General features: G+C 46.4%; 1 long non-coding RNA gene across 1 annotated transcript; it reads right to left on the reverse strand.

The window, feature by feature from the left end:
* Positions 1-11741: 11741 nt before the first annotated feature.
* LOC149355421 (uncharacterized) lies at positions 11742-13430 on the reverse strand. Its single transcript, XR_016289351.1, has 6 exons — positions 13329-13430; positions 13203-13241; positions 12536-12850; positions 12271-12476; positions 11885-12048; positions 11742-11772 (listed from the first exon to the last, which is right to left on the reverse strand). It is a non-coding gene; the product is annotated as an uncharacterized LOC149355421 (long non-coding RNA).
* Between the last annotated feature and the right edge of the window lie 762 nt (positions 13431-14192).

Raw genomic sequence — 14192 nt, forward strand, 5'->3', positions numbered from 1 at the left:
TCACGAGCAAGTACAGCGGCGCGTTCATCGTCGGTGGCGTGCATTTCGCAGCTCAGAGGCACCCGACAGCACTACCTCCTTCACATGATGTACGTGTGCTTGGTCAAGAAAGCATAGGCCCATTTCAATTTCTTCTACGAAAAAAAGTTCCGAATTCAACCCTCGAGACCATGCAGTGCTGTAGAAACAATTATCTGCGCGCTTTCTCTTGCGGTGTCTTGGTTTCGCGCGCCCTAAATTACTCTATAATCACGGTGCACACCGAGTGCAGCTAGCCCGCAAATCGTAAGCCTGGACTGAGGTAACATATACTGGCCCTGAAAGCCGACGGTGGTTACGTGAGTGACACAATTAGGTGTGGCTCAACTACTCTTGAACCTGGTTACAGAGCGAAACCTATGGCGTATCGGGCAACTATACGCGGCTTGGCGTAAAGCGTGGCCCGCATGGAGCGTTTTTTGCCGACGAAATCGCGTCGCGCGGCCGACGCCCGCGCCGACTGTCGGGCGGCCCCATCAGAGAAGTGGCAGAACTCCGGATCCTGGGTCTGCTCATCAATAACAAACTTAGGCCGGACTCCACCATAGCGAAACTCAAGCGCATAGGTGAACAGGTAAGGCACATGATCCACCGCGTGTCCAACAAGCGGGGTGGTCTGCGGGGCAGGGACGCGCTACGGCTCGCCCATGCCTTCGTGACCAGCCGGATCCTCTACGCCGTGCCGTACCTACGCACCACCAAACAACAAGACGAGCGCATTGACGCCATCATCAGGAAGGCAACAAAGCGAGCACTCGGTGGCTACCTCCAACGCCAAACTGAAGGCGTTGGGAGTGGTAAACTCCTATCAGGGGTTGCGGGAGGCCCACCTCGAGAACCAATATACACGGCTATCGCAGACGGTTCCTGGGCGCCGCCTGCTAAACCGCTTACACATCCAGCACACATGCATACCAGAGGAGACGGAGAACAACCCGGTGCTGTGGCGCCACATGCTCTGGGTCGCTCCGCTCCCGCGTAACATGGACATGGCTTCACATGAAGGCAGACGACAAGCGCGGGTTCGCACGTTTGAGAGGCAATATGGATCTAAAGAGGGCGTCTACTACGTGAACATCACAGGACCGTCACCGGGGGGATTCTACTCGGCTGCCGTAGTCCACCGGGGAATGAATGTCGATGGGCTATCTTTTCGGGCCCCAAATTCAACACGAGCGGAGGAAGTCGCAATAGCTATCGCTGCCGCCGATCCAAAATCAAGAGCGGTTATCACAGACTCTCGCCGGGCCTGTGAACATTATCTTGCAGGGGAAATATCACCTCTTGCCTCCCAAATTGTAAGACACGCTCCCGCCGATCCAACTCGCACAAACGTGATCTGGGCTCCTGGCCATCAGGGTCTACGAGGCAATGAGGCCGCTCATGCGGCCGCCCGAACGCTCACACACCGGGGCTCCTCATCCTAGTTCTCCTGGCTCAGAAGCTCATAAACCACTTCTGCGGTTCCGCGAAGTCCTAATTCATTATTGCGACAGCCACCGCCTCTACCCGGCACCTGCCAAGGGACTGAGTAAGGCGGAAGGAGCGAACTCTGCGGCGAATGCAGACAGGAACTCTTCTCTGTCCTGCCATAGCAAAACACTTTGATCCCAACACAGATGGGCGCTGCCCGCACTGTGGAGAGATCTGCGATATCTTTCACATGGTGTGAGCATGTACTAAGAATCCTCACCTTCCCCTTTGGATCGTCGTCGCCACATACAATGGGAATTTCCAAATAATTCTGACTGAATCAGGCAAGTACCCCCCCTAAATGTAGTATAAAACAAAACTGACCACCAAATGCAACCTCTGTGCGAAATTTGAGCCCGAACAAACGCGCGGTTAAGCCGAGAGAATTTTTTTTTTCGATTTTCTCTGATTTACGCAACACGCGATAGGTACGCGCGCGAAGTGTACGCTGCGAATGTTCTCTGTGCTCTGCGTTCCGCGATGGTTGGCGCTCCACGCCGCTGCTGTCTGCAGTTTCCCGTTTGCCCGCGATGTCGTTCACTATTACCAGCGCTGCGCCGAGATGTGAACCTAGTTTTCCGCAAAAGTGAGTAACCTTCCGCTTCTCTTGCGCGGTGAAAGTATCAGCTTCATTGCTGCCGCTAATGCGCCTGATTGAACCGACGGCCAGTGTGTCGCTCCTTTGATTTGCAAATCACAAAACAGTATCAGCCAGTGTTTTACATACCAAAGCGTAGCGTTGAATGTATTAAAACAAGGTGTTTGCATGAGCTTGAGCTTTCGTTAAGTGGATACAGCCAGGCTGCTGTCGCATGCGAACTGCTATCTTTACGAAGGCGGTGACAAGGTGAACGCGGCAAAGCTTCAAAACAAGGAGCTGTGTTTAAACGTAGGTTATAAAGGCGAGAATTTTTCCCTACAGATTGATTGAAGTCTGTGCTCGATTGCATTCTGGCAGGATCTTATTCTTGCCAAGCGCTCTTTTGTGGCCACCTGAGTGCTACAATTCTCCTTGCTGTGATTGCCATCAGCGACACTCGCGCGTTATAAAGGCTTTTGCTACCTTAACTGCGGAAAGGAATCTGCAGTATTAATTATCATGAAGTAAACATGAAGCCCGTCGTGATGGCTGTGCTGCATTGGCATTCGGCTGCTGATCCCAAGGTCGCAGGTTATTCGACGCCGGCCGCCGCGGCCGTATGTCGATAGAGTCGAAATACAAAAACGTCCGTGTGCTGTGCAAGCCAGCGTATCTAAGAACCCCTGGAAAAACTGTAGCTTCTGTCACTGACCTTGAGAACATTCTGCTGGAAACAGATGGCTTAAATATCTGTGCAGGAGTAAATACAAACCTTCATGAACAGCCGACGAAGTCGGAAGCTGTTCATCACAAACACTGTTATGTTTTTTTCGAAACAGCTAATCTGTGCGCGTTGCTTGCGTTTTCGAAGACAGTTTCGAGCGAGGAAGAAAACGTCAGCACCTAAGAAGGGCCAGAAGCTGCAGAACTTGAAGAGGAAAGCTTTTCGAGCAACTGCCGCGCGGGAGAAAAAACAGAGCGATGTTGTGGCACTGAAAGCAGCGCTCTCAAAGCTTACAGATCAAGGAATTGAAACAACACTGGTTGATCTCCCACCTTTGCAGCGCCTGCGTTCATGACATCCTTAAAGCAGCTGAAATCGATCATACAGTTCAGCTAGAGTTCAGCATAAGCTCTTTTTCGAGTGAAAGTGATGACTTGGGCGAGCATGGATACGAAAGAGCTGGACCAGAAGAAATGGTTGTTTATTATTTAGCGGGATATGTGCATAAGAAGATAGCTAAGGCAGTGCATTGTAAGGATTGCCAGGTCACGCTGACGACTGCTCCTGGACACGCCAGCCCAAGTGATGTTGTTCAGAGGCACTTGACTGACCTGAGGTCGTTCAAGCCAGCTGGATGCCTTCGCGAGCCGTCGCTAAGGCTGTACGCAGTCATAAATTAAATATGACAGAGAGAGCATTGTTCACAAAGCCCTTGAGAAACGCATTGTATTTGGCGACCTGTCCTGGGTGGTACTAGACAAGCATGAAGAGTCCTCTGTGCCTGCAGTCGGTTGTCATGCTCACTGCCAGGAAGTCTTAGTGTTCCCGAAGACTGTGATAGGGCCCGATTGATTAGATTGGGCGATACTGATAAAGCGAGCCTGTTACTTAAGCCGCCATGTTTTATTCTTCTCATAGTGACCAACAGAGTGCTAACATTCGGTTAGATGCCGATTACAAACACTACAGAAGTCACTCCTAAAGTGATCAAGTTTTACGTCATCATGAGGATGCACTTTTTTCCAGGAAAATGAACTCTGAAATGCTGGTAACTGCTCAAGTGCAGTCAGCGAGAAAGAGAGCAAAACTGCTTTAAGCACCCTTAATGGAACGCTTTTTACAAAGCAAGACGTTTTTTTTTCTCTTTCCATGGAAGCGTTTGACATTTAAAATAATTTTCTCCTCAAGAGATCGATAAATTGTTTTTAAAAATGGCGCAGTTTAACGAACGATGTGCCGTAAAAGAGCTGTACAATGAAACATTTAAACAAGTTTGTCTTACCTTATTCAGATCACATTCAATTATTCGAACCTAATGAACACAAGAAACGGTAGATTATTTCGTTGCACAGGTTGGTGTGAAGTGCTATAACCGCCAGAGAGAACATAATATATACAATGACACACACGAGAAGGTTGGGACTATAGACACCTAAAAGGCGAAGCGCGCCGATCGTGGGTGCCTCCTTCAGATATTGTTCGCCCCAACCCCATAGGTTGTACCCTTCTGCCCTCCAAGCGGAACAGCTTTTCGACACGTACCAACAGCAGTTATGCCATATTCTTGTTTGGTCACGCCGGAAAAAAATAATTAACCTGCAGGTATGGGCGAGGCGCCAACCGTCTCTACGAGGGTGTAGCAGACGACGCGCGAGATGCGTAGAAAAGCGCGACTGCAGCGCCGTTAGTTCCAGCGACGTCCACTATAGGCACGCCATCAAGCGGCGAGTATAGGGAGCTGCGAAACCAAGACCTACTGAACTACAGACCTGCACATTTGGCGGGGTCCTATGGAGCAGCGTGCGCCAACTTTAATTAGCTTATTGGCCGTTGAGGGCGCTCGGTTGACCTGTTCGTCTGCTGTCATCATCATCATCGTTTGCCAATTTGCGCAAGATATTTAATACATTTGTTTCGTCTTCTTCTGCTATCTTAACATCAACGATAAAAATATCCACAATAACGAGTTTTTTCGCTCTGGATGAGTACAAAAAACGTCTTTCTTTTTATCCGCTTTCTTTTCGTCAGCACCACCGTGCCTAGCATAGATAAATGGATGTTAATGATTACGTGGACAAACGACGAAACTGCCTTCTTTGAAATAAAATGATGGAGGAGGCCATCTTGTTCAACAGGTATAATGTAGCGCCACGCTTCCCGTAGGTGTCTTTCCCTAGCGGCAAAAGGCATGAACTAGAACATGCGCGCTGGAGCAGTGCCAAATGTGCAGGTCTGTAGTTCAGTAGGTCTTGTGCGAAACTGAAAATGTCTAAGAACGTTGAAAGAAACCGCGCGAGGTGCGCATTCCAGCCCCAAGCCGTGACATCGGTTGCCTCACCGCTCGCCAGATGGCGCAACCTGTCAAAGTGGCTTCTTTGCTCGCTTGGACGAAAAGTTCTGCCGCAGCTGTATGCAGTTTTTCGCCGAATCCCGAAAATGCAGGCAATTTTATATGTTAAATTACTTATCGAAAGACGAAGACCATCATAAGGTACCTTGTAGTCGGTGTTTTGAGCCCATATAGTTCAGTAGATTGCGCAGCGGAATTTTTCGTAACAGGGACAGATAAATACGGAACACGCGGTAGTTGCTGACTTGTTTTGTTGCAGGTCATGATGAAAATATGAGACAATATTTTGCAGAAAAACTTTGATTGCCTGATTGTAGTTATTTTGTGCAGAGCTGCCGTGAGCTATTTCTTCTGCTATGTGGCCTTTTATATGCCTAGCTGCTGCAAGCTTGGGCAAGCTTTCTCATTTGCCAGAGGTCTGTGGTTGTTTATTCACCCATAGGCAAATTATTTTAATTCGTATTTCACGCAGTAGCGCTTTCGAGAGGAGCTAGAAACTCTTCCGGTAAGTAAACACGACCGAATATTTACTGCTTTAGCACCAACATTCGCTCTTCGCACCTCTACCGTATTTCAGGGACAGAGCGGAGGGACTCGGCCGGTCTTGAGAGCCTTGTTACCGCGCGCTGTGGCGGCGAGCAATGCATGTGAGCCAGCACACAGCTTCCATCCATCTCTGTTGCTGCAGTACCTCCTCCTGAATCGCATGTCCACACACTCCTCCTCTTTCCCAGAGATTCGCAAGGAAGAAAATATGTCATGCAAATGTTCTCAAGCACCGGAAAGAAATGTGCAATCGAAATTAGTAAAGGAAGTCAGTTTAGGCTTAGCCTACTCGGATAAAAGTGACCTGCCGTAGTTTATATTCGCAAAACGACCAAACGAAGCACATGAGATTATTTCGCTCTTTCATCCTTCTATCCTTCAACTCCACTTTTTAAGGAGAATGAGGGATTACCTTAACAGAAAAAAAAATACTTCTCTGCGGCCGTCACGAAAGCGACCATCTTCAGTTGTCAGTTGTTCGCGAGACAATGGACGCATAACAGAGGACGCTGAAGGACTTTCCCGGCACTTGTGTTAATCTCATCACATTACTATCGTGTCAAACAACATGAACAAGCAGTTGCGACTTGCCTTCTTTGTTTCAAAGGAGAGTTCGTTCCAAAAAGCTGATGTGGGCTCAGACTGCGTTCCGTGCAGATAGGAGGCGCGTGCAGGAAGTCACGTGGTTTTGCAGTGCGTACTGGGATTTCTTGGCCGATGGCGCAGCCAATAGCAGCGTTGGGCGCAGCGGCGTCGTCTGCTTCACGCATCACCCATGTCGGCAGACCCGGTGGAGTAGAGTTGGAAATTCGCATTTTTATTCAATCGTTGTGGTCCGCGGGAGGCACAAAGTTCCAGAGGCCTGTAGTCGGTGCCGGTCTTCTTTGCTGTGCGCTTAGTTCATTCAGGATGCCGTCTTGACGAAAGCGGTTGTTTTGGAAGCCCGCGACAGCTTTCTCTGAAAAGGCTTGGCGCTGCAGCTTCGCTATTCTTTTTCGGCTTCGCGTTTTGTGCGGTTGCGTCCCTCAACGCTGCTAGTCTTGTTCCGAGGAGAAATTGACAGTGCCGACGGCTCATAAAGTGATAGACGACGGTGACACGCTGGTTTATATGGACACAGCAGCGAGGGAAGAAAAAGCCATTTGCGAGTCGGCGCTTGTTTTGTGTATGTATACGTGTTCTGCGTGTTCCTTCATTTTTGTGTATTTTTCCCGCGCTGTTTTAACCACGAATAAATACAAACTCGTCCAGACCGTGTCCTTGTAAGTATACCCGTTGCGTCTACATTCCCCTATGCATGACGGTCACAATTGTTGGCGACCGATATGCGTGGGCCGCGCTATGCTCACCGAAGCGTGCAGTGCCAAGAAAGCCGCGCCGCATCCAATGGTATCCGTCAGCAAAGCGACACGCGAAGCAGTCTGAAGCGTACCATATCTGTTTACTGTACGCTGTGCGAGCGATATGTCAACTGCGTGCAAGTTTTCTCCGATATGGACCCTGTGGATCGACCGATCCGCGCGGCTGTCTCGATCGAGTGCTGTTGTGCGAGCGTAAGGACACATAGCCGGGTTTAGGATGCGCAGGGTTAGGTTTAAAACATTTGCGCTTAAGGGTGGTGAAGTGTAAGGCCATGCCATTGTAAGATTGAGTGTACAGCCTTTGTCAAAAGTTTGGAGCCCAGGGGGGTTTTCTTTTTAGCCACACACTGTCGTTCTTAATGGATATCTAGCGCTCCAAATTTCCTGGACATGAGAAGATTTCTGCTACTGCCTCCTGCAATAGGTAGGACATCCATGAATGCTCCTGGAGTCCCATTATAAAGTTTGGAAGTGAACCCCCTGGGCTCTAAACTTTTTACAAAGACTGTACCTCGCAACTTACCGAGATGTCGAGTCGACCTGCGACCACCTCGCCGAGTTGCAGTTTCTTGCATTCCGCTGATTAAACGCATTAGTGAAGTCCAAAATTTGTAGTTTATTGGAAAATCAAATTATGAGCTTTAAAAAGGTTTGATACAGCATCACATTTACTACAAAACATATAGCTTGCTACGTGAAGCAAGCAAAATCTTTTAACAAAAGTGATAACACTCGTGTATGGAAGGAGAACACACATAAAAAGGATTCAACAGAAAGACTAGAAAGAAGAAGAAATGCACAACTGAATTAGATCACTTTGCAACCATGAACTATTCGATCAGAGAGAGTAAAAACATATAGGAAGGCAGTAAATGAGGGCTTTGAGACAGAAAAATATTTGTGGACCATTAATTCTTGCCCAATAGACGATATGCGAAATTGCTTGGCGGTCTGGCAACACCGCGCCCACAACTTCCGGTTTCCATCTTGATTCGGGCGAGCTCGTCGAGATGGTGCATCGTTTGCTATGCGCGCTTTCTTCTTGCGAGTGGAATTTGGAATTTCAACAGGCAAGCTTCAGCTGCTGCGTTGTTTTTACAGCTGATCTTTCACCAAATGTAGGTGCTTTCAATAAGCGCCAGCTTACTCCTACAGCGTCCTTAGCTTCGCTTGAAGTCTGGCGCTGATGATCGCAATAATCGGCACTCGAAAGTGGGTTGGAAAGTCGAACCGTGACCGTGCGCTGTTGTCGTTTTAATGCTCGCATTAAAGCACCAGTTCAAGCATCACGCATTATCATGGCTATTTTATTCCCAGGTGGACGCGAATTCATCTGGTAGGGTAGCGAGCGGTTATTTTGCAGTGAGTGCGCACGTGTGTTGACAAACTTTGTGACAGTGCGAACTTTTGTTCGCGCCGACGCCAGGAGCTTCGTGCATTGCAGTATAATCACACAAGACCCTCGACCAGCTGCGTAATTCGATTCCTTTACTGTAATGTGCAATGCGCATCCGCGGTTTTCAAGGTCACCGTTTCAGAGCCCGGCGTCGGTTGATTTTCGCCACAATTCGTTGAAACCGCGTCCTGCTTAAGACGCAGTCAGTCGACATTAACAAGAGGAAAGTAGGCATGCACATATAATTCAAAATATTGTAAGCAAAGACGCAGCTTTTTTTTTCAGATAAGCACTGAGCCACCGCGGCGGCTTGATTAGAGAAAGATGCTACAGCTGTATACGTAGGGATATGCACGGACTCGATACGCTGGTCAAGCTGTGTGTGCAGGGGCGAAATTAGCATGTTCGGTTGCTTCCGAAACTTAATTAGCTTACTCCCAAACTTGGACAAATGGCTTTGTTGCGAAGCAAGCTGTTGGAGCTTGCCACAACGATAATAAAATCTGATGGCCTGAAGCGTTTTCAGAACGCGTTTTCAGAGCACGTACTAGAAAGTACGTGCTTAGAAATGCGTCCCTCCTTCATAATAAAGTAGCTATATTATTCGCTTCTTCTTTTTAGATTTTCGTCGCCGCAGATATCGAAGGTATAGGAATCCTCAAGAAATAAAGCATTCGCACCTCAGTTTTTATACGTAGGGGGTATTGCTTCACAAAGACTCCTTAACACGCATAACATATGCGTATGGTCCAGAGAGTTTGCTCGCCCTTCTAAAACTAATTGAACACGGGAAAAACTTTACTGAACTCGTAGCAAACTAAGCAGTAATCGGCATATGGTTCTTCGAGTGAACTTATTTCGCCACGGCACGAGCGATTGGCCCGCTCAAAAAAATTACCTTCTCTATTACGTTGTTCAAGTATGCGTCTATATATATTCACGCCTGACCGGAGAGTTGATAAATGCACGAAATCGGCTTCTAATTTTGATCAGAGACAACAAAGGCTGTGGTCCTTATCTTAATTTAAGCGCAAATCACCTCGAGAGATTTGTCAAAAATCAGCGCAGAAAGCGAAAGCTGCGCACTGATCCGCGTGCTGACACATGATACCTCGCATGGCCTTTTGTGTTACTAAAACGTTGGGACAGAGTAAAGAAATAGAAAAGCGAAAAGCTGGAACGCACCTAGTTCTGGCACGCATCGTAGTGTCTTTTCACAATGGAGAGGGTAGCGCAACACTGCATCGGCATTGTACTTTTTAAACGAAGCGCAGCCGTTTTAACCCAACGCTGGGCAGCGGTTTCGTTTTCTGTACCGTGCCAACATGGATGACTTAGTTCTCGGAGCGCCGAGAGATGGCGCTGCGCATTTCGCATATCGTCTATTGTGTGAAAGCTTTCATTTCTCGGCAGTTGTTTCTGCATCACAAAGTTGATAAAATTTAAGCAATGTAAATGCAAAGTAATTGAAGCACTGTGTGGAAGTGACTTGAAAAATTGGTAACAGTTGTCCCAGCTGGTGGAAAAAGTGAATCATTTCCCTCCCTTCTGCTTCATGTATTCCTTTCTGTAATATATTCAAAGAAAGAGAGTACCCTGCTGACACTATTTCTAATGTTGCATTGTTGTATTAGACTCTTATCTGCCTAGCCTGGAACAGTATAGAAATAGCATAGTTTTCTGTTCTGTTTGTTGTGTGCTATGTGGTACTTGTGTGCACATGCTGTTTTATACTGGTCAAAACCACGAGCCAACCAACATAGTCTGCACATAAGACGGGCATTTGAGCTGTGCACAACTAAGGCATGATGACAGCTAAAGAATGGTTAATATAGTGTACAAATTGCGGCTGGTAGAATGATAAGGTTTTCCTCTGTATGCATATGTACCAAGTGCATGTGGAAAAGTGTTTTCATCATTTAAGAACATGAATTTGTTGCAGGTTGCAAACTTATTTTTTATTTATTTACATATACTGCAGGCCAATGTTTTGGCCCAAGCAGGATGGGCATACAAATGTAGAATCCCAAGCAACCACCGACGTCCGTCGGACGTCCGAGCTAAAGCCGAACGTCCTTCGCCGAAATTGGACATCCGTCGGACATACATACGACATCTGGTTTCGGACATACGTATCTGTATGTTCATCGGACATACGGACTACGTCCACTTTTGTATATCCACATGAGAGACGAGATGTACATCCGATGTATGCACGGACAAGTATGTTTCCAGGACTTATGTGTGGGTGTAATTATTGCTGACAAAATTCTCAGTTTCCACATGTACAGAGCTGATCACACTTGTCTTGAGTGCTCAAGCTGTGTCCTGGAGATACATAAAACCTTGCCGCAACTAGTTTGCAAGGGGCAAGGTGGTTCCTTTGGGGTTCTCATGTATTCGGCTGCATTTCAGAGCAAGCGTAAGTGAAAGCCAGTACTTGCTTTATAATTCTGCTTCATTTCCCAGAACCTGAGATAAATATGATTGGGTCTGTCACTATGGGCAAAAGCTTGCACGCTGGGGACTTGCAGAAAAGAATTTGGTCCTGTGTTTGCTCTCTAATCGTTGGGTGGTATTCTTCCTGTGGAGGATGCACGTTCTTTTTGCACTTCAATGCCTTGCCCAGCCACACTAAAAAATTTTTCTGCGAAATCACATCACACAAATTGTTATTCATGACTACTGTTTGCATCTGTTTTACCAGGGAAAGATTCCCAATTTTTTCTTTTTTTTAGGGGGGTGGGGGCAGTGGGTAATTGACATAGCCTATCGCATATACCTTTAGAAAATTATATAAAACTCATTCAAAGGGCAGCTCTGTTCCTGAGAACTTGTGCATCAGCTGCAGAAAAGATGTTTCTGGACTGGGGTAATTCAACAGTCTGATCAACAATGGCAGACGAAAGCATATATAAGCTGTGTGTAACTAATTTGTTTTAAAGAGCATTACATTAACAAAATTGTGTGGAGATTTCCACTTTTTCTTAAAACGTGCCATCAAAACCAGGATTTCAAGCAAATGTCATGTGGTTTCATCTCATGCATGCAGTTGGCCTGGGCTGTGAACTGACACATGTTATTGCATATGTGCCAGGAAGCTCACCATTCAACTGCTGTATTCATGACAAATTCAGCAGGAAATACAGAAGAAATCAATTTATTTAGTTTATTTATTGCATGTAGCAATTTACAGTGCTCCTTTGCCGCAGCGTTCCTTTGCCCTCCGCAACAATTCACCAATTTGTAGGTCCACGTCCTCATGGGTGGCACTAGAATGGGACATTGTCCTCTTCACAGCACCTAAGAGCATAACAGCATACAAAAATGTATGTGAGAACTTCTTGGCACTGTCTTTACACATCGGCTTTGAACTGTCAAACCTGAAAGAATAGCAACATTCAAAAATGTATACGTGCCAAAAATGACCTTCCGCAGTCTAAGGTCACGGAAGACCTCCTTCCCCTTCCTTCCATGCATACTGAATTGCGCTGCGGTGTGGTCATCCATGATGTGGGCAAGCATTGAGCTCACGGTGGCCTTCATGGTGCGTGCACCATATGAACTTAGTTCAACAACCTGTTCATTGTGAAGAAATGATACCAAATTAAGCTACTTGAATTCAGCAGCTACGGAAAACAAGACAAAATAGAAAACAGAACAAGAATTTGAATGCCTATTACCTAAAAGGTTGGACAATATGCAGTCTTTGTGGCTACACTTGCACTCTAGAATGCTGCACAGCTACAGTTAAAGTCAACAGCCCGAACATATAACTGCTTAATGTAGGCTGGCACTTACCAAGGCTTCACTCATCTCATCGGTGAGTTGAGTGTCAAAAGCCTGCAGAGCCGCTGCTGAACCAAGTGGGCTCTCCAGGACTGGCTCCAGGTTTTCTGCCATGTTGTCTGACTTCCTCCTCTCCAGCAACGTTCCGATGCAATCCAAGATTTCGGATTGAGTGTGCCTTAAAATGTTTAACGAATTTAGCACCCGGCGCTGAAAATCTGCAAGAGAAATAATGTCACAAGCTTTGATAATTTACTGCAAGCAAAGCGGAACTCACCAGCACAGCTGAGACTTGTGCTGCAGCACTGGTTTGCACCTGAAAGTAAACATAATGAATCATTTTTAGTGCTCTGGGAGCTCAAAGCACATTTCTGACAACAAAAATTTCTTACAACCACTTTTTTCCAGTGACGGCTGAGTGCCAAGAAGTGCTGAAACAAAAAATAAATGTACTATAAGCATACTTTACAGTTAGAGTCTGGTGGCATTATGCTGGAAAACAATTATCTAAAGACCCAGGAGTGCTTACCCTGACTATCCAAAGAGCTCACGTGGGCTCCACTTTGCTCCACACAGGCAACATCACTTGTGCCTTAAGAAATATACAACATAAACAATTAATACAGTGAGATATGAAAGCAATTTGGCAAGCACAGAAGAAGAGCAATCATGTAGAGACAACACAAAAGGAGGACATGCTGTTTCCATATGCTTTACATTTAAAGCACCCTGTGAAAGAACAGTATTAGAACAAAACTTACAACGAAGTGTAGGAAGCAGTGACAGAAAAGATGACAAAAACAGTCATGAAAAGCTTGTTTCCAAGCTAACTGCCAAGGCCTGACCACTTTGGAGACTTGACACACATAGCACTAGGTATGCTTTGCATTAAGGTTAAAACATTTATCAAAATAATACAATGAAGAAGTGGCTTCCACACTTACTTGCCATCGCTGCCAGACCTTGCACCGTTTGACCGCGAGCTGCAGTGGAGCATTTTAAAATATTGATACTCATACTACACAACATAAACAATAACTTGAATACAATTGCTTAAGAAGAGCATATACCTTCTGTGGGTGCCACATGAGAGGAGGTTGCTAAAGGCCTACTCAGTTGAGTCTTTTGTCTGATTTGATTGTGAGCTGTGGAGGAAAAGAATTTGACAAACATGATGACCAGCACTCTACCAAGTCAGTGAAAAAGGACAAAACTGACCACCTTAAAATCTGTCATTTTTTAATGCAGGAACGAAAGCATATAACAATACACAGCACAAAAAAGTAATTGACCAGAACACATGTATCTCAGAAGTCTAAGTAACGCAGAGTCCGGTTTCTGAAGCTGTGGTTGGCACCAGAGGCTTCCCTATTATTATATTCAGAGAACGCTGAAACCAATCGTCATATAACTTTTCAACGCACTTTATCTGCATGCATCAAGGTGTTGTAAGATTACAAAGAAACGAAGCCGCCGACACGAATGGTACGTTCACAAACACGTGTGAATGCCACGCGTTATGAAAGCACGACAATGAAAAAAAAATATGTTACGCCTGCTCAGTTTGTTTGACAGAAGAGCCGGCGCGTCTGGAAAGTCGTTGGAGTCGGAGTCCGAAGAGCTCCACCAGGTAGGCCGCATTCTTTTCCTCTTTTGACTACTGCCTTCGTCATCGGATAAATCAGATGTAAACCGGGCCCGGTCTAGCATCTTTCGGCCCTCATCGTATGAGCCTAGCAAAAAAGAAATACATGTAAACGTTTAGCGCTCTTATTTAAAAGTTGCATCGATTCTTACGGAATGTCCGCTTGACCGTCGCTCTGTATTCGACGTAATTTTGACCCGGCGGTCCGCCTTTCCTGACAAGCCTAGTGGCTTTGCCAGCTGGCACATTTGGCCATGAGCACGTGGAGCCATTCATCTACGTTAATGGG

This window comes from Amblyomma mixtum, chromosome 3 (genome assembly GCF_055824585.1).
Source record: "Amblyomma mixtum isolate Tamu chromosome 3, ASM5582458v1, whole genome shotgun sequence".
NCBI lineage: Eukaryota > Metazoa > Arthropoda > Arachnida > Ixodida > Ixodidae > Amblyomma > Amblyomma mixtum.